The sequence below is a fragment of the Papio anubis genome, chromosome 6 (genome assembly GCF_008728515.1).
Source record: "Papio anubis isolate 15944 chromosome 6, Panubis1.0, whole genome shotgun sequence".
Classification (NCBI taxonomy): Eukaryota; Metazoa; Chordata; class Mammalia; order Primates; family Cercopithecidae; genus Papio; species Papio anubis.
In genome coordinates, this window is record NC_044981.1 from 80,002,313 (window position 1) to 80,028,209 (window position 25,897).

Below are 25,897 nucleotides of genomic sequence, written 5' to 3' on the forward strand. Positions count from 1 at the left end.
ATTGACTAGACCTTGATCTTGGTCTTCCCAGGACCCAGAACTATGAGAAATAAATCTCTGTGGTTTTTACGGTATTTTGTTATTGCAGCCTCACCTAAGACGTTTCCAGATCCTTCAGAGGTTTCCAGAGAGACTATCAAAAAGAGATTTCCAGCCAAGGTGCTTTGGATTAAGCTTTTGAGTCAATGGCCAGAGAATAGCACTGGCAGACCTGTTTTCCCTCCCCTTACCAAGTAACATATATTATGTCATCCCAGCATCACTACTGTCACCCTACATCTTCTCCTGGCCACTTCCTCCCCACAATACCTAAGGCCATCATACATAGCTCATTGTGGTCTATCTTGTCAACAAATTATATTTAACAACAGGAACACTGAACTTCTTCTCCTTTGAAAAAATACTGAAATGCATGTTTGTGAAAAGGGTGTTACCTTGTGAAACTTCCCAGTTAAGACACGCTTTCTCTTAAAAATGGATTATAGTATAAGATTTAAAACAAAATGGTATTTCCTAATAGTCATAGATAAAAAGTATTATGTCCTAATCCTTTGTTTTGATGTGCTGTGACCTTTCAGTACCTGCCTTCCATGCATTACTCTTGCAAAGTATGTATTAACAGAGGGTTATTTGGCATATAAGGATAAATTAGGAGATAGAGCTCTGCAGTGGGAATTTATGGGAGATTGGATCTTGCAGCTTGTTTTTCCACCAAGTTTAGAGACTTGTTAACTGCTTCGGGTGCCTCCAGGGTGACATCAATTAATTGAACTCTGGCCTTGCAGAAGTTGATTGATATGCAGGTGATGGAAGCAGTGGCTGTGTCTCAATATTAATTACCCTGTTCCTCCAAAGAAACGTAGTGGTGAGAGAAATGGAGAGCCTGCTCTTCCATAGATCATGTGTTACCTACTCATCACTTGGGAGGTGGCATTTGTCAATAACAAAATGGAAAAAGGTGTTGGAAGAAAGACATTTTAATGCTTAAGCACTGTTAGAAGACATCATTAACCCCTTTTCCCACCAAGACATTGTTTTATTTAGGACAATATTTCTCTTGTGGTTAAGCTGGAGGCTGTATGTGTGGAGGTGTTGAGGTTTAAATACAATTTGGCTTGTAACTTCTTTATAATAAAGGATCATCATGCATTAAGCACCTTCTATGTTCAGGGTACATGCATATGCAGACTTGCTGTATGTTTTCTTTATTTTATAATTATTATTATTATTATATTTTTTGAGATTGGGTCTTGCTCTGTCACCAAAGCTGGAGTGCTGTGGCATGACTTTGGCTCACTGCAACCTCCACTCCCATGCCACCCTGGGCTAAAGAGATCCTATCACCTCAGCCTCCGGAGTAGCTGGGACCACAGGTGCACACCACCACACCTGGCTTTTTTTTTTTTTTTTTTTTTTTTTGTCCTTTTAGTAGAAAGGTTTTTGCCATGTTTCCCAGGCTGGTCTCAAACTCCTAAGCTCAAGCAATTCACCCTACTGGGCCTCCTAAAGTGTTGGGATTACAGGTATGAGACACCGCACTCGGCCTATTTTCTTAAATATTCCTCCCAACAGCCCCATTTAGCAGACAAGTAAATTGAAAGTTTCCTTTGGCCTCAGAGCTAGGAAGAGCAGAGCTGTGATTCAAACTTACATCTGCCTCAGTTCAAAATCAGTGGGAAATTCTTGAAAGTTTATGTTGTTATTCCACTACCTTTCCGTTGAAATATGTATGGAAAGGGGTAAATGGAAGGGTAGAAGATAAGATATGGGCTCTCATATATTGATTTTCATAACAAGATTGTCCCAGAGGTAAATTTTATAAAATATAGAGAAAGAAGCTCAAATATGGGTCTCTGAGTGTATATATACAGTTCTCACACTTTTAAAATGCAAAACCTCTAAATACAAGGAAAAAGTTAATCTGGGGAAAATGATCATTTATTGTTTTTGATCCACTCTGTGGGATATACACAGCTATATTATGATCCAAACATGGAGAGGAGGAGGTGCTGCTAAGAAGAAAAGAGAATATTGCATTTGCTTCTTTATTTATAGGAGAAATTTTAAATCTATGATTTCAAGATTGCAAAAGTGCTGTTTTTCATTTTTAAAAAATTACATTGTGTGAGATCTTAGCTCATACCTTTTTTTCCCATGCTAAATGGCTTGTTCCCTTTAGGGATGACACACACACATTTCTTTTGTTGGGAGTGACACACACATTTCTTTTTAGGGCTCTGGAGACAACGAGCAACAACCTTCACACCTGCTATTAGCCACTTTTAGGAGCAGAGAGATGGGCTGTCTATGTAAAAGCCATTCTTTGTCTGCCTTGAACTGAGACATTAGGTCCAGCCCTAGAAGAGGGATGGTTGGATTTAGGCTGGGAGCCCATGTGCAGGGTGAATGATCTTTTGGCAGAGGACAGTAGTAGAGCATTTCTTTTAAGGAAGTTGACTTTCCTCTAAGGAACATTAAGAAAGTGGTGTGTAGTGGGGAGGGTGAGGCTGCCAGCACTCAGTGACTTGTGTGGGAGTCAAAATAAGCCATTCAATCTCTCCATGCCAGACTCCTCTTATTAATAAAAGGGAGATAATAATTAAAGGATTATTGTGATAAGTAAATAAAATATTATCTGTAAAGCATTTAAACCAGTGCCTGGCCCTCAGTAAAGGTTGGCTATTATTAATATTGATAAAGAATTCAAGGCATACCTATTTTTCCTTTCAATTTTTTCCCTTTTATTTTCCCCAAAGTTGTTCTATCTTTCTAATCTTTAATTACCACCCACCACGTCCCCATTCACCCTCATTTCCTGGATAGATGCAGTTGGCTATTATGATATTTTTCTATTTAGTCTTGGTCTCAAATTAAGAACAAATATTAATAACCACCAAAACATATAATGTAGAGTGTCACAATCTTTTTTTTAAGTCAAAGCCAGTATATTTTTTGACAAGCACATTACATTCCGCTTCTAAAGTTGGATCTATGTTATGGGTTTGAGATATTAAACTAACATTGTTTAAAGTGCATTATCCATGGATATCTTTTACAACACCCTTGTTATCTGCTTGTCCCTTGGTGCTGCTCCATATTCCAGCATCTGGCAGGACTCTGAAGGAGATGATACTGTGAGGCACACAGCCTTACCCAGGTGATGGATGGGTAGGTGGTGGGTAACTCAAAGTGGGTTTACTTTTCCAAGTTTGTAGTGTTCAGAGTAGGCATGTGTTAAGTCATTTGTCAGAAATGTGGAACGCAGTGACAGAAATAGCCAGATGCCCTGTAACAAGAAGCCACAGGGAAAACTTAGAAAAATGAAATAACAATACATTTCTCTCCTTGTTTAATAAAATATTGCTTGTAACTTGAAGTTTAACCTCCATTTGTATATGATGTATTACTTTCCAAAAACACTTAAAGAATCCTGGGAAAAAATCCCGTAATATCCTTAATGTTCACAAAAGATCTTAGTACTATTCAAGTCATTTTTTAGGGCATTTATAAAGGAAAGAAAAAATGATTGGTTAGGTAAACCTAAGAATATATATTTGAAGAAGAATAGTGCCTAGTAGCCCTGGTAGCAGATAATGTTTCCTTGCCTATCGTATTATCTGTTGGATTTATGTTGAGAATTATTTTTTCAGTCCATAACTTTATATTAACAATTACTGTTGGGCAATGAGAAGAGTGACCTGAGGAATCCAATCTGATGAAATCATAACATACAAGGGAGAATATAAAACTGAACAATAATCAAAGTGAAAAAACAACTCTTCTCTCAAAAATGACAAACTTTGGAGAGGAGGGTGGGAGGAGAGTTAGGATTGAAAAAAACTACCTATTGGGTATTACACTGATTGCCTGGATGACAAAATAATCTGGACACCAAACCCCCAATGACATGCAATTTAGCTATATAACAAACCTGCCCATGTACTCCTGAAACTAAATAAAAGTTTGAAAAGAATCCACATTTCATTTCATCCTGTATTGGGAATAAAACTCCTCTCCCTAATCTTCCCACTGTAAACTTTCTGTGACTTCAGAGTCAGTCTTCTCACAGCCTTGAGTTTTTTTACTGGAATGCCCACCCCTTGTCTTTCTTTCCTTTACCTATTATTTGATTGCTTATTCATTCAGCAAACCATTCCTGTCCTCCCGTTTATCAGCACTTACCCCTGAAAGCAACATGAAACAGCAGTTCAAATTTTATCTCTACCCTGATGTTGGGATAGTAGTCAATAACTCTAAGGCTAAGGCTTCTGTTTCCTCAATAGTTAAATGAGGATAAAAATCGTTACTATAGGAATATTATGAGAATTAAATACAATCACGTACTTTATACAATGTCTGGCACAAAATATGTTTTTCAGTAAGTGTTAGCTACCAGTATTATTACTGTGTGCTATATTCTGTCCTTAAGTTGGTAAAGAGTTCGTGCCCAACTCTTTTATGAAGGCTTTCCCGTCACTGCAGCACTCTAGATCTTCTCTTCAAAATCCCAAGCATAGAAATTGCCCCCCAGCTTTAATCACATGATAGCAATAATGATGATGAAACTAAGATCTAATTACATATTGTCTTGTGTTTCAGAATTATCTCCTCAAATAGCAGATAAGGTTCTTCAGGTCAAAAGCTCATTTTCATTACTTATTCATCTTTAATTTAAAACATATTGGCCAGGCACGGTGGCTCACGCCTGTAATCCCAGCACTTTGGGAGGCCGAGGCGGGCGAATCACGAGATTAAGAGTTCGAGACTAGCCTGGCCAACATGGTGAAATCCCGTCTCTACTAAAAATACAAAAAATTAGCTGGATATAGTGGCGGATGCCTGTAATCCCAGCTACTCAGGAGGGTGAGGCAGGAGAATTGCTTGAACCCAGGAGGCGGAGGTTGCAGTGACACGAGATCACGCCATTGCACTCCAGCCCTGGTGACAGAGAGACTCCATCTCAAAAAAACAAACAAAACCATATTATCTGCACATTAATACACTCCTGGAACTATAGAGGGTGATATACAAAGGATACAAAGATGACTGAGCCAACATATCCACCTTGGAAGCACTTAGTTTAGTAATGATACAAGACAAGTACTCAAAGATTAACAGGATAAAGCAGTGTAGGGAGACACAGGGCAGGTTACATGATCCAAAGAGAAAGGAGTCAATTCTGGGATGCCTAAGGAAAGCTTGAAGGAGGAGGTTTCCTCTTTCTATTTAAACTGAGTGTGGTAGGACGGGAAAGAAGGCTGGAAGATCTGACAAGGAGTAGAGGGTAGAGAAAATCTCCAGGCAGCCTGGGCAACAGGACAACACAATGTGGGCTTGGGGAAGACAGGGCTCTCTCACTTGCCTGGAGCCATCCAGAGTGAAGCAGTGAGAGAGGGGATGGAAAGAAAGAATAGGTTTTGAGTGGGCCAAACACACCTGCAGGCCTCATTTAAAGCCCAAATGAGGCCCAAAAGAGACCTCTGGAAAAAGATCTGTAGAGGTATTTCTGTGTCTGACATTTTTATCCTAAGTAGCACAGCAAAACTGCATTCGAAAAAGTTACAAAGTGTTATATTTGTCCCAGTGTTTCCATATATCTTCTCTGTGTTTTTCGTCAGGACACTGTAATACAGTTCCACCCCTTCCCATTAAAAGCTACTTCCTCAAATTTGTCATTCGCATTGTAGTCTAAATTTACTCCACGAAGTCCAAGAATTCTCAATTTGAACCTGGTCTTTTATGTCATCATGAAGATATACTTGTCAAGGTAGAAGGAGAGAATATATTATGTAGTTGTTTATTAGTTTTATACATTTTAAATATTTAAGCATATGGTATATGGGCCTCCATTGGTAGTTTTACCAAAACCTTGGAAATATCAGGGGTAATTATCCTTAGCAAATTAATGCATGAACAGAAAATCAAATGCCACATGTTCTTACTTATAAGTGAGAGCTAAATGATAAGAACACATGGACACATAGAGGGAAACAATACACACTGGTGCTTATTGCAGAGTGGAGGGTGGGATGAGGGAACGAGTCAGGAAAAATAACTAATGGGGACTAGGCTTAATACCTGGATGATGAAATAATCTGTACAACAAACCCCCATAACACATATTTACCTACGTAACAAACCTGCACATGTACCTTTGAACTTAAAATAAATGTTAAAAAAAATGTCAGCGCAGGTTTACCATGCTAGAAAGGTTTGCAAGTACTGATTCTGGGACAAAAGATGCCTTCCCTTTGCCTCAGTCTAATGTTCCTGGCTTGCTTCTCACAGGCCTGCTGCTGTGTTTCAGTAGCCAGAAGATAGTACAGATTCACAGTCCCTTTGGGTTGGAGCAGAAATTAGTGCTCATTCTTAGCTCTATCAGCACAATATGCCCTGAGACCTCAACAACCTCAAACTGGGTTGTAATTTTCACAGTCAAGCTGTGATGTGAGCATCACAGCCATGGTGGGTTTCTAGCAAATGTTGACATTGCTAATGCCTGTAATGGGTGGAAAGAGAAGAAGTTTCTGTGAGCCTTTTATCTACATATTTGCTGTTCTCAATATGTCTTGCACATACCTTTACTTTTATAGGAAAAGAATTATGTTGAAGCCATGAGTTTTATTGTACCCAATAAATGAAGTTTCTGGGATATCTCCCGGACAGCTACAAGGTGAAGTATAAGAATGCCAGTTCTTGGAAAATACTCGAATGAGTTTGGCAGCTTACTGTCTGAAAGATGGCCTCAAAATAAAGAAATCACTGCCTCTCCCTCCTCACTATAAGACAGCCAAATTCATGAGGGAAATAAAAAATGAAAGCACAGCTCCACTATAGGGCAGGAAATGAAGAATAGCTTTATAACAGAAATGATGTGGGGAATTCTTTATGTTGGCAGCATGCAATTCCCAAAATAGATGTGGGCCTGAACCAGTTTAACTATTTGGAAATAAATATGTGGTTTTTTAACTCACTTAGTATGGTCAGTGAAGACTTTCCAAGGCTTCAGAAAACAAATTCAAAAGAGGTCCTCTTGAGATTGTGGGATCTGTTCATCTTGTTATTATCTAGAGACAATGGAATTGACATCAGTTTGCAAAAGTCTAGTTGAAAAATATCTTTTTTCAAATTATTGAAATAATAAAAAGCATGTCTTTACAGATAAGTGTTTTACTTGAACGAATTGATTATTTCAATTGTGTTGAATTATTTGGTTTAACATTCCAAATATCTGTATGAACTTGATACATTTAATCTATTCCTTTTTCATACTTTACGACAGTCCTTTTCCTAATATTTACACTATCAATGTTAACCTAGAAGCTTATACATGCAACAGAGGACCTGTGGTAGTGATCAATCTCTTTCTTTATATTTCAATCTTTAAGTGAACCAAGTTGATTTAAAAAGTAATGTGCTGTCACTTTCTCTCAAAACAAGGCATACATTGAGTAACACAGAAAATTCAATAATTTAATTTATAAAGTTTTATACACACACACACAGCTTTCTGAATTCTCTTGTGTCTTTGAGAGTGCATTCGTAAGACCAGAGATCATGTCCCAGCAGTTTATGGATAAGCTAATTGCCCGAGAGGCATCTAATATGTGACCCAACTTCGCAGACACCTTGCTAGAACCACAGGCTTCACTCACCGCTTACTATTGAAATCAGGAGGTTTATTCATTTATTACAAAGTGAGTGCTGGTGAAGTCTAGAAACTTTAGACCCAATGAATATTCCTAACGTGATTATCAAAGCTCGTTAACTTAGGAGAAAATGAGCTCAGTGATTCAAAGAACAGGAGGGCACTAAATATTAAAAGTTAGAACTATTTTGAACATTCACCCTGAACATCGTTTTGTAAGAAGAAACCTTTTAAAAGCAAGATAACATATCAAATTATAGAAGGTCAAAATGGTGGTGTAAGTTGCCCATTATTCTGTGTTTTGCCAAAGATATAACATTCTTATTATTTTTTAAAGAGGCTTAAATTCAGTTGTTTTATAATCTGTAAATACTATTGCTAGCAAATAAAAACAATACAAGGTTTCCACGCATATCTTTTTAATTGCAAGAAACAAAAGTACGAACCTTGAGCTTGACTTTTAAGGATAATCTTACTACTGATATGCCAGCATTTACCAGCTAATTTGGAAGCCTGGGAACAAATCACCGTTTGATTTTTGGTGAAATGTTCACTCCCCAACCTGTCAACAAACTTCTCATGAGATAGTGCACTTTTACTTTCAGCCCAGGTTTGTCACAGCATGGAACATCTTGCATGGCCCAGAGAGTTTCGAGGAATCCCAGAAACTGTGAGTGTCAGGTATGTTTACGTATGATGCTGAGCATAAGAGCTTTCGGTTTAGTCTCTTGTGCAGAGATAATCGTTTGCGTTAGATTGATGATATGCAGACTGAGAAGTGTATCTTGTGCAAGAACTCTGAGGCGTGCTGAAAGATAAAAATCCCATTTACTGCATTTTATATTGGTAGTCTCTGATGTGGACAACACAGACCTGCATAGTCCTTCTAAATCACAGATATAATGAGGGCCAGATAGCAGCTCACTTAACTGTTGAATGAAGTAAGTGTTTCTTTACTTGAGATTGAAGGATGGCATATTTGTTATCTAAAACCTTATGCTATCAGGTTGAAAGAAGTATTTCATTTATATCTCTGAATGTAGAATAGATAGCGGCATAGTTATATGAACATTCCTGGTGTTATATAGCAAGGTTTTAAGAGAAGTTTTATTTATTCACTTTTATTTAATTTTTACAGTGATCTCCCTGGAGGCCCTTTAGTACTAAAGATGAGCTGCTTTCCAATTTCTTCCTCTCTTTGTTTTGCCACCAGTCCTCTGGGCAAAGAACAAAGGCAACCCCTTGGTAGCTAATCAACATAATTCTTTAACTGGAAACTGGGTTCTCAGATGGAAAAGCAATATAATTCCAGGAAGCAAGAACAAATCCAGACCCAGTAATCCTGCCTGAGTGGAACATAAGCCTCACGAGTAAAAACACCTTCGCTTCTAACATTTCATTAATCCCAGTTTTATAGGCAGCAGTTTATTTTATGTCTAATAGAGCTATTTCCCAGTGTTTTATAATATGATGCATTTCAATATCTACAAGATGAATGGTAATTCTAGTTTTATAAGTGGAAGAACAGGAGCATGGAGGGATTATGAGGACCTTGGTGTTAGTGTCACCAGCAGAGTTGTTTCCTACTTGTGCCATAAACACACACACACACACACACACACACACACACACACATACGCACATGCAGTGATACACACAGATAGATATATAGGCACTCTTATGCCCCTGTACACACATAAATTCATGCACACACATGCACACTCTCACAGGCACACATCACACATACACATTCTCACACGTACACTTTCAAGTACAAATGCACATATCCACACTCACACACTTATACACACTTGCACACATACACACACTCACAAGCATGAAGACCTAAAAAGTAAAAAGCACTCTGAATTATACTAGTTGGAAGAAAAACAATCTGACTTATGATAACTTTATAACATAATATTGTTTAAATGTTTCCTTTTGAACATATTCAGTAACTCCAACAGGCCAAAAAGAATCACTTACTTAATATATTTTTTGCTTGGCAGAAATACATAAGGAGTTTGTTTTAATGAAGCCTGAAATATATTTTCAATAATCATTGTAAGCACTAAAAATTCAAGAAGCAGCTTCTCAGCCAAGAGCTTGGCATATAGTAGGCACTGAATAAATGTTCTGAATTTTAAAAGTGTTTATTGAAAAATGTTACAGACTTCAGGTTAAACATAATAGTCTGAACACATATGTTTATCTCTAGTCTCCCCTGAAAGCCAATTAAAATGAGGCTAGAGCAAGATAAGTAAATAAATAGTAATAAAGTATAACTCAGAAAGACAAAGAAAACATTAGAGAAGATGGAAGCAAATGAAGACATCCACAAAAATTGAAGAAGGAACTTAAAAGGAAGAGTGAACATTGACTTAACAGAGTGAGGAAACCTATGTGCCTGTAGTGGAGAAGACAGAAAGACACTAAGACATAAGCAATTCATGTCACTGAACTGGAGAAAGGCCCAGGAATTGGAGTTCCAAGGTCCTATAAAAGCAAAATATTACTAATAAACCCAGTAGCCCCAAAAGATGGGATGTTCCCAATTACGTATTGCAAGATTTATTCAATGGCCAGGGAATAGAGAAGTGGGAACACGGCTTGCAAATCTCAACTAGTGAAGGATGACAAGGTTAAAATACAGAGTCTCTTTAATGAAGAGTTTGTATAGTAAAAGCAAAAGGAGCAATATTCATGTCTTTTCCAGAATAGGGTAGTAAACTTCTCTGAACCAGTAGTGCTGTCTTCCTTTTTTCCTTTTATGACTTCTTCTAGTTGTTGTCATGGTGATTATCAACTGTCATGGCACTGGTGAGAGTGTCATCTAGATGGAAATGAGATTATAATGAAGTTTAAGGTGTTTTTAAGTCATTTGATAGGCTATCTTGGTTCTCAACTGGTCTGATTACAAAGGGAACTTCTTACAGTAGGCATCCTGTTCCTTAAAGACAAGCAAATTTAGAGAAGGGCAAAAATTTGGCTATGGAACGTAGGCATTACATCAGGTAACAAAAGGTCAGGGGCAGAAGTAAAAACAGCATGATTGGTTAAAAGTTTATGTGAGGAGCAGTTAGACCTTACAAGTTCTCTTTCTTGTCCAGGAAGGTGGAAGTTTACTCCTTGGGGGAGCCTCTAACATGGAAGACAGACATCTAAACAAACAAGTAAACAGGGAATTTGACGTAACAAAGCAATGAAAAGAACTGGGACAATTCTAAAACGCTAATATTAGCATATAAGATATACTAGTCATTAAACTATAATATGTTATTAAAAAATATTAAGGGCTACTTTTTAATGGGTTCTTTCTTTTTCTTGTAAATTTAAGTTCCTAAAGGACATGAACAGACACTTCTCAAAAGAAGACATACATGTGGCCAACAATCATATAAAAAAAAAAGCTCAAATCTCAACATCACTGATCAATCATTAGAGAAAGGCAAATTAAAACCACAATGAGATACCACCTCACAATGTCCATTATTAAAAAGTCAAAAAACAACAGATGCTGGCAAGGATGTGGAGAAAAACGAATGCTTACACACTGTTCATGGGAGTGTAAATCAGTTCAGCCATTATGGAAGACAATGTGGCAATTTCTCAAAGACCTAAAGACAAAAATATCATTTGACCCAGAAATCCCATTACTGGTTACTTACCCAAAGGAATATAAATCATTCTATTATAAAGACACATGCACATGTATGTTCATTGCTGCACTATTCACAATAGCAAAGACATAGAATCAACCTAAATGCCCATTAGCAATAGACTGGATAAAGAAAATGTGGTATATATACACCATGGAATACTATGCAGTCATAAAAAAGAATGAGCTCATATCCTTTGCAGGAGCATGGATGGAGCAGAAGGCCATTATCCTTAGCACAGTAATGCAGAAACAGAAAACCAAATACTGCATGTTCTCACGTATAAGTGAGAGCTAAACATGTGGACACACAGAGGGGAACAACACACACTGGGGCCTGTCAGTGGGTGGAGGATAAGAGAAGGGAGAAGATCAGGAAAAATAACTAATGGGTACTAGGCTTAATACCTGGGTGATGAAAAAGTCTGTACAATACATCCCCATGACATACATTTACCTATGCAACAAACCTGCACATGTACCTCTAAACTGAAAGTAAAGGTATAAAAAAAAAATAATAAGGACCAGTCAGGGAAGAATAAATTTAATGAAATATGAAACATACTAAAATAAAGGTTTCAATAGAAGAGCTGCAAAGTAAAGTTGAGGAAATATTTCAAAATTAAAATGAAAAGGTAAAAAGATGAAAAACAGAAGGCAAAAGATGAGAAATCAGAGGTTTTCTTCAGGAAAGTGGATATGTTACTAATGGGAGTTCCAGAAATACCATGCAGAAAAACTAGAAAGAAGTCAATAATAATAATAATAAAAAATACAAGAACTCTCCCAACTAAAGGATGTGATCTCCAGATTTAAAAGAGCTCACCAAGTTCCCTGCACCATCATTCAGAAAGACCCATATCCAGGCATATCTTTATGAAACAGTGAAATAACTAGGTGTCAAGAGGAGATATTAAAAATTTCCAGAGAGAGAAAACAAAACGAAACAGAAAAAAATAAATAAGCAAACACAAATGAAAATGGATTACATACATGAAGACAGGACATGGAATGGTAAAAGAACCCTATGTAGCCAGAAAACAATGGAAATGTTTTCAAATTCTGAGGTGAATAAAGCGATCTTCAACCCAGATTTATACACACAGCCAAATTATTAATAAAGTGAGAGTATAAAATAAAAAGACAAGATTTTTTTAAAAAGTACCTCCCTTATATCCTTTATTGGGAGACTATAATATAAACAACCTTATCAAAAAGTGGGCAAAGGATATGAACAGACACTTCTCAAAAGAAGACATTTATGCCGCCAACAGACACATGAAAATATGGTCATCATCACTGGCCATCAGAGAAATGCGAATCAAAACCACAATGAGATACCATCTCACACCAGTTAGAATGGCGATCATTAAAAAGTCAGGAAACAACAGGTGCTGGAGAGGACATGGAGAAATAGGAACACTTTTACACTGTTGGTGGGACTGTAAACTAGTTCAACCATTGTGGAAGACAGTGTGGCGATTCCTCGAGGATCTAGAACCAGAAATAACATTTGACCCAGCCATCCCATTGCTGGGTATATACCCAAAGGATTATAAGTCATACTACTATAAAGACACATGCACATGTACATTTATTGTGGCACTATTCACAATAGCAAAGACTTAGAACCAACTCAAATGTCCATCAATGACAGACTGGATTAAGAAAATGTGGCACATGTACACCATGGAATACTATGCAGTCATAAAAAAGGACGAGTTCGTGTCCTTTGTAGGGACATGGATGCAACTAGAAACCATCATTCTCAGCAAACTATCACAAGAACAGAAGACCAAACACCACATGTTCTCACTCATAGGTGGGAATTGAACAATGAGATCACTTGGACACAGGAATGGGAGCATCACACACCGGGGCCTATTATGGGATGGGGGGAAGGGGGAGGGATAGCATTAGGAGATATACTTAATGTAAATGATGAGTTAATGCGTGCAGCACACCAACATGGCACATGTATATATATGTAACAAACCTGCACATTGTGCACATATACCCTAGAACTTAAAGTATAATTTAAAAAAATACAAAACAAACAAAACACCTTACATAAAATTTACTGTTTCCAAGCCCTGTTCTAAGTATTTTGTATATAGTAATTCATCCTAACCTTATAGAATTGTTGTGGAGCAGCCGCTATTATGAAAAAGCTGAGGCACAGAGAAGTTACAGTTCTTGCCCATGGTCATGCCAGTTAGTAATGGAGAAAATGAGATACGAGCCATGGTTCAGGGTCAGCGCTCTTATTGCCTGCTACACTGCCCCTCAGAAATGCTGAGGCAGGAAGGAGAAGTTATACATCATGTGGCTCAGCTGAGAGTAACATTCACATGGGCATAATAATGGAAAACTTGAAAACAGGTTTGACAAAAGTTATATAACTACTTTGGAAGATGTAGAGAAGTAAGAGAGAGTGGGAGAGGTGTTAAGAGTAACTAGAGTCAAATTCTCACCTTTCTTACCATCAAATGAGTAGGCACTATCTTAAGTGGGAAAAATCAAACTCTGCCTAGCACATAGAATGGACTCAATAAATGTTTGTGAGTCAATAAGCAATGTGAGTGATATTCCAGGTCTGTATCTCACATCTTCATTTGTATATTTACATGGCATTGTAATAGAAAGACTGGAAAAATCACTTAAAGTATCTCTGATGTGCTATGTATATCATGGAGAAATGTTTATGACAAATTTAAGTAAAAAATAGCAAAGCACAATACTACAATTCCTTTTTTTTTTTTTTTTTTTTTTTTTTTTTTTGAGACAGGGTATTTCTCTGTTGTCCAGGCCGGAGTGTAGTGGTCCAATCACAGCTCACTGCAGCCTCAAACTCCTGGGGTCAAAGGATCCTCCTACCTCAGCATCCCAAGTAGCTGGGAATACAGACACGTGCCACAATGCCTGGTTAATTTTTTTTTTTTTTTTTTGTAGAGACAGGGTCTCGCTATGTTGCCCAGACTGATCTCAAACTCCTGCCCTCAAGTGATCCTCCTAACTTAGCCTTTCAAATTGTTGGGATTACAGGTATGAGCCACTGCATCTGGTTCTACAATTCCTTTTTTTTGGAAATAATAGAATGTACATATGTGTATGTATTATTTACAAATACATAGGATTATATCTGTAGAATAAAATTTCTGAAGGAATAAATCCTTAAAACATCATCAGTGAGGAGTGAGGTTGGGAAGAAGGGATTGTTTTATTTGATATGCTGTTGTCATTTCTACAATTTTACAATGTGCATTTATTTTCATAATTGAAAACTAAAGATTTAAAATTTATTTAAATTGTTACCAATCATATTTTAATTAAAAAATGTTTTAAAGGTCAACATTTTTATATTTCGTACTTGTAATACCTTGAGTTTATTTTATCATTGCTTCAGTCAACTACAGAAGTTCGTCAATTCTTGACAGAATAGATTAAGGAATGGCAATTTGTTGCCATCAGGAAAACCACTCGCTTACTCTGAATTGTGGGTTGAGATGGAACTGATGGGATTCTGGGCACAAAAATTGGGAAACTTGGAAGCTGCTTTGCTGGCAGCCACTGGCCCAATAAAGTCTTGACATACTTACATTTCCCTGGCTTCCAAGCCAATAGCAGTCAGGTGGGAGCACGCCAAGCAAGAAGGGCAATAAACCCTGAATAATCTCATTGTGTGTCATTCTCTGTGCCAGTGTCTGATGTGTAAGGCAACTGAAAGGTAGCAAACAGCCTTATTTGTTCCCATCCAGAAACTTTACCAAAGATTCCTAGACACACACTCCCATTGTATTGTCTAAAGTCCTGGGTGGGCTCCTTTACGAAAGCAGCAATTTATAGGGAGAGGAGAGACTTGCCGAGGCTCTAAAATTTTCACTTCCTATGTTTGTTTTTTAATATGTTTGTTCTAATTTGGAGGTAGGATTTCACTCAATCCTTCCCTATCACAAAAATTTAATGAAAGAGGGAAGGTAAAGTCAGGAAACTTGCCTCTCATACACACCTTATGTTGGTTAGGGTGAGGGGTTGTTTGGGGGTTTTGTTTAGGTGGTGTCTTAAATTAAGCATATGGTAGGTTATGTACACACAGAGCTGGGAAGTGAAAGCATCACTTGTCCTTTAGTGGGAAAAGCTTCAAGTAAACAGAGTTTTTAATCCTCATTATGCCAAGAGCTGAAATAATAAATTCAGATAACAGGCAGACTCATACTCCAAATAATTTGTTGAAACTTCATTCACAAATTCAGCCTGTTTCTATTTGTGCAGTTGTTAACCATAAGGACAGTCGTAACCCTCGCTTGGTCTTGGACAAATGCCTTGCCAATCACTCCTCACATCAACCCAGGCTTGGTGACTAAAATTAGTTGACACTGCCCAAGTGTTCAAACTATGATCGATTGTTTCAACTTTCAGGGCAGACCCTTGAGTTTGATTGGCAGATCAAAATGGCAACTATCTTGTTGGAAGGGCAAAGGGTGCACTGTGTCTGTATCTTATAGTATAAACAAGGCTGCAAAGAAAAGAACAAAGAAGGCAGAATAAAAATAAACTGGAAAAATACCACAACTAAAAAGCGCATTGCTTAAGTGTAAGAATGTAAGATATTTAATAGAATCATCTTTCTGAAACTTATGTACTAATAATTCTTCATGTATTGTTCTGAGAAAAATAATTAAAATGCATCAAAGTTATATTTTTGTCATAAGCTTTCTTGTCAGTTCTTTTAGAAAGAATCTAAGGTGTATGATCTAATAGGCTGGATCTACCAATATCCAAGTTTTTTAAAAGAAGTGAAATATTGAGTAAATCATGTTAGAAATAAATAATGACAAAACTCCTATATAGAGAATTGTGTTAATAGTGAGGTGTTTTGAAACTAGGTGGAATAAAGTTTATGAATGTATTTTATCCTTAAATATTTTTCAAAAAATCAAATAGTTTTTTTTTTTTCTTAGCAGAGTCCAGCTTCCTCATCTCCTATCTTTTCTTAACCCGTTATATTTGGAGATTTAAACCTAACCTACCACTAAAATTGCTTTTATCAAGGTCACACATGAGCTACATCTTGGGAAGCCAGGATCAGTCTATCTTCCCTTAGCCTCTAGACAGTATCAGATGTAGTTCATTACTCCATCCTACTACAAATTTTTTGTACTATAGGCTCCATGACACTGCAATTGCTGGGGTTTCCTCCTACCTCACTGACCCTCCTCTTCAGTCTGTTTTGGCTGGTTTTTCCTCCTTTCTCCTAACTCTTAATTTTGGAATTTCCCAAAGATCTGCTCTCCCCCTTCTCCGTGGGTGTTCTAATTTAGCCCATGCCTGTCAATAGTAGGTCTAAACTGGTGACTCTCAAAATCATATGTTAAGTTGGCCAATCTCCTTAATTCTGGTTTCATATCTCCAACAACTACTAGGCAATGCTAGTTATATAATTTTCACTACATACTTAACATGAACTAAACAAAGCTTTAACTGTCATTCTTTTCCCCCAATTCACTGTCTCCAAGTCTGCATCTTAACAGTGGCACCACTGTCCATTTAGTGCTCACTCCAGAAACCAAGAGTAGTCCTTGTTTCTTCCTTTTTCTCACAGCTCACCTCTAATTCATCAGCCAGTCTTGTTAGCCTTACTTCTAGCATAGAGCCCGATTCTGATGACATCTTACTGTCATCAGAATTCCCATCTCTCAGCACAACATCCTGGTACCCAGCCTTGCCATCTCTACCCTTGTCCCTACGCTGCATCCTTCACATAGAGGCCAGGAGAACTCCTGGAGTATAAACTAGGTCTTGATACTCTCCTATGTAAGGTCTTACAAAACCTTCTGCCTGCCATCAGAAGAAAACCCATTTCTGACTGGGCCCCTGCTGAACTGTCAACCCCACTGCCCTCATCTCCAGCCATACCAGTCTCTTTTTTGCCACTCAAACACACCAGACTTGGTCTTGCTGCAAAGGGTTGCACTTGCTATTTCTCCTGCTTGCCATGCTCTTCTCCCAGATCTGGATGACCACAGACTCCAGAGGGCTGTTAGGAGGTTCATATGAGTTAATATATGAAAAGTGGCTAGAATGATACTTGGCATATAACTGTTGATGGTTTATCTCTTCTTTAGTCTTTTCTTTCAAGACTTCAGTCAAATATCATCTCAGACTGCCTCAGTGAAAGCAGCCCCATCCCAATTATAGATCCTCTCTGCCATATTATCATATTTTATTTTTTCACACGTGAATGTGACTTTATAAAATGATTCTTTGTGTATGTGACCTGTCTCTCTCTACCAGAAGGTAAGCTCCATAAGGGCAGGGATTCTGCCTCCTCACTCATCACAGTCTCACTCTTGCCCAAAGTAGTGCTTGACATGTACAATCTCCATACCTGTTTGCTGAGGAAAAATATACCTTAGAACTGATAAAATCAATATGCCTTGTGTTGTTAATTAAAAGGTGAGATTTGGGCTTGGGGGCAGTGTTTTACTCCTGTAATTCTAGAATTTGGGGAGGAGAAGGTGGGTGGATAGTTTGAGTCCAGGAGTTCAAGACCAGCGTGGGCAACATCGTGAAACCTCATCTTTAAAAAAAATAGAAAAATAGCTAGGCATGGTGGAACTTGCCTGTAGTCCCTTGGGAGGCTGAGGGAGGAGGATGACTTGAGGCCTTCAGAAGTCATGACTGCAATGAGCTGTGATCACACCACTGTACTCCAGCCTGAGTGAAAGAGTGAGACCCTGCCTCAAAACTAAAATAAAAGGTAATATTTTGATACTATTCAACAAATTAAACCCATTTTCAAAATGCATAATTTAAATTTGAGAACTTTCCTCTGGCCCCATTCCTGGACAGCTGCTCCAAATGAACTTTTTTCAGCACCATAAGATTTGCCTTGGGCTCGCCTCACCCTTCCATGGCACAGGACCAACATTTGCCTTTTATGTTGCCTAGTTGAGAAAAAGTTTGAGAAACAAACGTGTATCATTTAGACACCAACTATTTTGGCTGAGCGCGGTGGCTCATGCCTGTAATCCCAGCACTTTGGGAGGACGAGGAGGGTAGATCACGAGGTCAAGAGATTGAGACAGTCCTCAACAATATGGTGAAACTCCGTCTCTACTAAAAACACAAATATTAACTGGACATGGTGGCACATGCCTGTAGTCCCAGCTACTGGGAAGGCTGAGGCAGGAGAATCACTTGACCCCAGGAGGTGGAGGTTAGGTGGAGGTTGCAGTGAGCCGAGATCCTACCACTGTACTCTTGCCTGGCAGCTGAGCGAGACTTCATCCCCCTTGGGACAATGTTGCAATTTCTATATTGTGACTTCAATTGCCCACAAATTATACCTTTTACAGGGGAGGGAAAAGGCGGAGGACTGTGGGTCTTATTTCTTTTATTTTTTTTTATTTATTTATTTTATTTATTTATTTATTTATTTATTTATTTATTTTTGAGACAGAGTCTCCTCCCTCTGTCGCCCAGGCTGGAGTGCAGTGGCGCGATCTCGGCTCACGGCAAGCTCCGCCCCCCGAGTTCTCGCCATTCTCCTGCCTCAGCCTCCCGTGAAGCTGGGACTACAGGTGCCTGCCACCACGCCCGGCTAATTTTTTTTTTTTTTTTTTTTTTTTGTATTTTTAGTAGAGACGGGGTTTCACTGTGTTAGCCAGGATGGTCTCGATCCCCTGACCTCGTGATCTGCCCGTCAGCCTCCCAAAGTGTGGGGATTACAGTCCTGAGCCACCATGCCTGGCCTATTTCTTAAGAAAGTATCTTTCTTCAGAGCCAACTAGCTCCCAAGTTGAGTTTCATCCAACTTTGTGGCTCTCAGCAGGATGAGATCTTGTACTTACATGCAGCCTCTCCTGAGCTAATAATAAATAATGTTACAGAAACCCCAAGACAACGCAGTGACAGGTGACAGAACTCTCAGATGAACACATGCTCCTAGGAGTATCTTAGCACAGCCGTGTTGTCTATGCAAAAGAAACTCTTCTCAATATCTTATGACATTTAAAATAGTCATGTTCTTCAGGTAATTTTCCATGTAGCATTGACCAAGCACATCAACTTTAAAGACAGTCTTCTCTTTTAAGCTATTATTGGGGAAAATCCTATTATTAAAATTTTAGGAAAATGATTCCTTCCTAACTCACCAAATGCACTAAGATATGATTATGTGTAGGCCCATTTGTGATTTTTATTTTTCAATCTTGTTTATAATGGAGAGGAGATGCCATGCCCTCTCTCCCTTTTTGATAGTAATGTTTCATACAAGCAGCAGTTCTTCCAAATGAGTCTCACACTACTCAGTGGTTCTGTTTTTTCTCTCTTATGCACTCAACTCGCTTGAACTGATTCAGAAATGGTACATGTTGAGGGGTTACCCAGATCCAGCCTTTTCCTATATTCCAGGGCCTTTATTTATATCTGACTCACCTCAGAGGACTGATATATGGGTTACTTAGAACAGGCTCACAAAGGATCCTGAAGTCCTTAGATAAGCATGCTACATAATTTGGGGCATTACTATTAAAAATACTTGACCTTGGAATATAATTATTCCATAGGCAGCCACAGACAAGCCTTTCTTGAATAAAAGTTTTTAATTTCTAGAAAAAGCATTCTACATGTCTTTCTACATTGAACTCTTAGAGCATAAAAAAAATCTAAAACAGAAAAAATCTCAGTAATGTCTTTTAGTAAGAAGATATTATAACTTCAATTTAAGAAGCTTCATTGGCTGATTATCATGTGTTAAGCATTGTGCTAGGATCTGTGGATAAAGAGAGATCACAATTCAACATGGGTAATAAACATGCACACTGTACCTCTAGCTATAATCTGGGTGATACGTACCAAGCTAACAGTAAGAAAAAACATTAAGAGACTAATTCTGACTAGCATAACATGCATCTGTCTTAGAGAAGACTATAGGCTGGTCATTAATTCAAAAATTATTGATTGAACATATACTATACCCTGAACTGAGTTTCAGAGGGAAATGATACTTGAGTTGAGCTAGATGAGCAGAACTTGAGAGAGATGTTCCCAATAGAGAGCGCAGAATGTGTGATACCCAAAGAAACTGACATGTTCTGAGAATGTTGAATGTTCTTGTGTGGTAGAACCAAGGCTGTAGCTGGGGAAACCACAGAGATAGAGTCCAGGAATTTGGGGTGGGTCCATAGAATTTTGGGACTGGAACACCTGGCCAAAGAGTCTGGAATTAATCTAAGTACCAGAGTCATCAAAGGTGCTTTTTTTGTTCTTTTTTTTTCTTTTTTTTTTTTAAACAGTGGAATAATCTGATGAACTTTGTATTTTAGAAATCCCAGTCAGGAGTCAGGATAAAGGAGGGCTTGGCAGGAACAAGACTAGAGTCAAGGAGAACAGTTAGGAAGACGCTGTAATATTTTAGACAAAGATGTTACAGACCTAAATTAGAACAACAGCTGTGAGAATGGAGAACAAGAATAGTATTAGAAAAGATGTCATAAACTGACAACACCACAAACCCAATTTTGTCTTAAATGACTTGTTTGAAGTATACAATATGAGTTGGTTTTTACTTGAATTCATTGACAACATCATAAAATCCAAAGACTACACAAAACCTAAATTTACACCTCCTCTTTAGAAACGTAGAGATTTGCAGTACTGAGCTACATGATCCTCATAACATTACCTTGCCTGGCAGTAAGAAGCATATGCTCTTTATAGACAACATACACTCCCCACCTGACCACATACCCTTCCACCAAACCCAGCCTGTTTTATTTTATCTGCCAGGCTCCTACAGATATTTGAGAGTGATTTCTGAGATTATCTGGGAAAAAAAAAAATCAACAGGTCTCTGTGGTTAATAAGTACAGGAGAGTGAGAGAAGAGGTGCAGGTTCAACCCCAGAGGTTGATGGGTAGAAAGGAAGGAGTGCGTATGGAGAGGCAGGTGCAGCTCCAGAAGTTGATGGGGTGATGAGTAGAAATGAAGGAGTGATGGAGGAGAGGCAGGTTCAGCTCCAGAGGTTGATGGTTAGAATGGAAGGAGTGAGGAAGCAGGGGCAGGTTCAGCCCCAGAGGTTGGCGGGTAGAAAGGAAGGAGAGAAGGAGCAGGAGCAGGTTCAGCCCCTGAGGTTGATGGGTAGAAAGGAAGACGTGAGGGAGGAGGGGCAGGTTCAACCCCAGAGGTTGATGGGTAGAAAGGAAGGAGCAAGGGAGCAAGGGCAGGTTCAGTTCCGGAAGTTGATGGGTAGAAAGGAAGAAGTGAGGGAGCAGGGGTAGGTTCAGTCCCAAAGGTTGATGGATAGAAAGGAAGGAGTAGGGGAGGAGGGACAGGTTCAGCCCTACAAAGTTGATGGGTATAAAGAAAAGAGTGAGGGAGCAGGGGCAGGTTCAGCCCCAGAGGTTGATGGGTAGAAAGGAAAGAGTGAGGGATCAAAGGCAGTTTCAGCCCCTGAGGTTGATAGGCATAAGAGAATGAGGGAGCAGAGGCAGGTGAGTTGCAGGAGGTGACAATTTGAGATGTAACTACCTGAGATAAGGAGCATGGGAAAAGGAAAAACTTTGGTGAGTGGGATTATTAGTTCCATTTTGGACATACTGAGTTAGTCTATTTTAAATGAATCTATCCACTGGTGCCATTAAAGGAAAAACCCATCTTTTCATATAAGCCTTTATAAACAGACAGACTCTCCATTAAACCAATCTATTAATTCTCTTTTTTTTTCTGCCAAAAATATCTTTGATCCAAAACATATAAATATTCTGTATGCATAAAGAGATGTCATTTTTATCAAATTTACATTTAAAGTGTCACAAGAAATTTTTATTCCTCCTATCATTATTTATATGAAGGAAAGTATTGCCAAAATTAAAGGCAAAGGAAATTAGCTTTTCTAGTTAATGTCATAAGACATTAAATATTTTTACTCTGATGGAGTAAAGAATTAGAAAATTTTCAAGAATCTTTACAGAGTTAATTTAATCTTACTAGAAAGGGGTATAAAAATACTAAGAAGGTGATTTTTCTCCTAATGAGGAAAAATAACAAGATAAATGAGTTTTAGCCCTGAAATTAATTCAAGACATGTTGTTTATGGAGAATTAATAGGTTATTCCACATTACAAAGTATCCTTTCTCCACCTTCCTCCTATTCACTGAGAGTACTTAAAGGTCCACTCCGGAGTTCCAATACATACCCATCTCTCTCTTCTCCAAACCCTTTACTTTTAGTTTCTGTAATAAGAGTTCAGCACTCATACCTTCCCATAATGGTTTTATTTGTGTTCTTTTCACTTCTCTTACAACACAGTAAGTTCATGAATAAAGAAAACAAAGTTATGTTTCTTCTATGATCCCCATAATACTGTGCATACATTAAGTACTTATAAATATTTTTGTCTGGTTGAGAGATAATACTAAGGGGTAATAAAGCACATGTTCTGGACCCAGCCTGATCCCAACTTCTTCACTTACGAGCTATGTAATATCGTTAAGTTATATAACCCTTTTCTGCCTCAATCTCATCATTTGTAAAATGATAGTATCTGTGTCATAGGGTTGTTGAGATGATTTTTAAAAAGTTAACGAATGAAACACTTAGTGCATATAGTAAGTTCTCAACAAGTATTAGCTATTGTTATCATAAGTCTAGGCTCTGATACAAGTTGTCCAACCGTGGGTAAATTATTGCATCTCCTTATGCCTCAATTGTGTCTTCCAGAAAATAGAGATACTGTTAGTACCTGCTGCTTAGCATTTTTCAGTAATTCAGTGGAATACGGTATGTAAAATATTCTTTGAATAATGACTGGAACATAACAGGTGCTCAAAACTTATTAGCTATTATTATTATCGGTATCGTTATTTTATTAGTGCCAAAGTAACCAGTCAATTGGTTGGTTGAGGAAAGAGGAGTAAGTGTGTTGGGACAGAAAAAAAAAAAAACTAGATTTCTAACAGGTAGAAATCTACAATGTTCTCATATGTTTTAACACCTTCTTTGCCAAGGAAATACCATCGCTTTTTACAATATATGAACAACTAGTCCCACGTGGACACTTCAAGTTACCAAAGTGGTAAAAGCTCAATGATACACTCTCATCAGTATCATCTGTACAAAGGCAAAGCTGAGAATTATCACTACAAATACATGGGGAAAGGTTTGCTAAGCAAATTAACAGTACAAACAATAGTTTTCAAATGTCTAATTACTTTTTAGAATAAATTGGTATTCAATACTTTATAAAGGCCCGTTTATATACAGGAAATTAATATGCTCCAATTTCAAACTATCAATTTCTCAAGGTCTACTATTTAGAAACATATTTACAACCTAGTTTTAGTGATCATCCATCTTTAGAGTAATAAAATGTAATTTCTTTTAATTTAACAAACACAAGTATTAGAGAAATTTTTAAGTATATTTTAATTCAACATAATGCTATTTTACACCAAATATGTGTCAAGTTCCGTTTGAATATTATTTCATTTAACCTAACAATATACTTGCCAGTATGTATTATTATCCTATAGCTACTAGAGGTAAGCCACTAGCCTTGGTCACCCAGCTTATGCAGCTGAGCTAGGATCTTAACCCAGGCCTGTGTATTCTAAAATCCATGTCTCTTTCTATATCATGTAGTATTCAGAAAACATTTATTTGAACAATGTGCAGACCTCCAAATATGTATGGGTTGAAAATACTAAATAAGCTGGTCACTCACATAATTTAGTATCAATCATGCATCGTTTAATGACAGGTATACATTTTGAGAAATGTGTTGTTAGGTGACTTCACCATTGTGCTAACATCACAGACACACTTAAACAAACCTGGATGATAAATATACTTTTATTTATAATTTTTATATGGAAAATCAAATGCCCCAGCACCATCACTAAATATTAACCATTTCCTCTACTCAATCTGCAATGCTAGCATCAAGTGTCATATATCAAATTTCTATATATGCTCCATCATAATCTTACAGGACCACCATCATATATGTGGTCCATCATGGACCAAAATGTTGTTATGTGGTGCATGACTGTATTTGACTTTTATTGATTTCTGGCTAAATACATTAAAAAATTAAATGTATTTTTTAAATTACATTTAATGTAATATAATAAAATGTAATGCAACAATTTTCCTCTATAGACTACATTCAAGGAATGTACTATACATGTTCATAGGATGTATAACAAAAATGTTATGTTGAGCAGATAGAAGCCAGGTGCAAGAGAATGGAATGGATTATCCCATTTATATGAAGTTCTAGAACAGGCTAATACAATCTTTAGTGATACAAATCAGATCAGTTTGGTAGAATTAGGGTGGGGTAGGGTGAGAAATGGATTGATTACAGAGGGGTATGAGATAACTTTAGGGGGGTGAAATAAAATTCTATATCTTAATTGGGATTGCAATTACACAGGTATATACATTTGTCAAAATTCATCAAATAGTACATTCGAATATAGAAAATTTTTAAAATGAAACAGAAAAGAGGGATTTATACACAAGATAACACAAATTTCTAATTTTCATTTATTAGACTACAGCAATCTAATAAATGTTAGTGGCCAATATTGGCCAGAAAAAAAATCGGAGTTAGTTATTTTAACATCAAAAGAGTAGAGTTAGCTGGGCACGGTGGGTGGTTCACACCTGTAATCCCAGCACTTTGGAAGGTTGAGGAGGGCAAATCAGCTGAGGTCAGGAGTTCAAGACCAGCCTGGCCAACATGGTGAAACCCCGTCTCTACTAAAAATACAAAAAAAAAAAAAAAAAATAGCTGGACATGGTGGCATATGCCCAGCTACTCAGGAGGCTGAGGCAGGAGAATCATTTGAACCCGGAGGGGGCGGGGCGAGATTGCAGTGAGCTGAGATTGCTGCGCCACTGGACTCTAGCTTGCATGACAGACTGAGACTCCATCTCAAAACAAAACAAAACAAAACAAAAGAGTAGAGTTTAAGATAATATACACGTAAGGTATAAAGTGTTATGTACTCAGGAAAGAAAAATAACTCAATAATACAAAAATATAAAAGATAGCATATCTATACATATGTGTGTGTATGTATGTGCTAGAATTATGGAAAAGAATTAATTAATTAACCCAGAGATTAGGAAGTTCAACACATCCCTCTCAGAATCTGACAGATCAAGTAAATAAAGAAAATAAAAGATCTCAGTCACATCATTACAAAGTTAAACAACTAATAAACAGAAAAACATATTCTTACTGAGAATAAAACATCCACAAAATTGTGCAGGAAAACATGTGAAGCCTAAATAAATTATGCAAGATTGAGGTCATAAAGTTCATACAGACTATATTCTTGGACACTAATGCAACGAAATTAAAAATCAAGAACAAAGTGAAACCATCCTTACAAGGTTAACAAGAATTACAGATTCTGGACAGACATATGATAAGTATTAAGCAGGTTGCACTTTGTCTCACTCCCTTATAGCTGTTGACTAACCAGAAGACACAGAGCACTACATACTGACCATGTGCATCTCCATTGTTCCTACATATAGATCTCACCTTAGAATCACAAAGCTTTTATTTAAG

General features: G+C 37.6%; 1 long non-coding RNA gene across 1 annotated transcript; it reads right to left on the bottom strand.

The window, feature by feature from the left end:
• Nucleotides 1-1,474: 1,474 nt before the first annotated feature.
• On the bottom strand, nucleotides 1,475-24,359 carry LOC103883826. The gene is made up of 3 exons (XR_646194.4): nucleotides 20,288-24,359; nucleotides 6,975-7,067; nucleotides 1,475-3,286 (listed from the first exon to the last, which is right to left on the bottom strand). It is a non-coding gene; the product is annotated as an uncharacterized LOC103883826 (long non-coding RNA).
• Nucleotides 24,360-25,897: the final 1,538 nt, after the last annotated feature.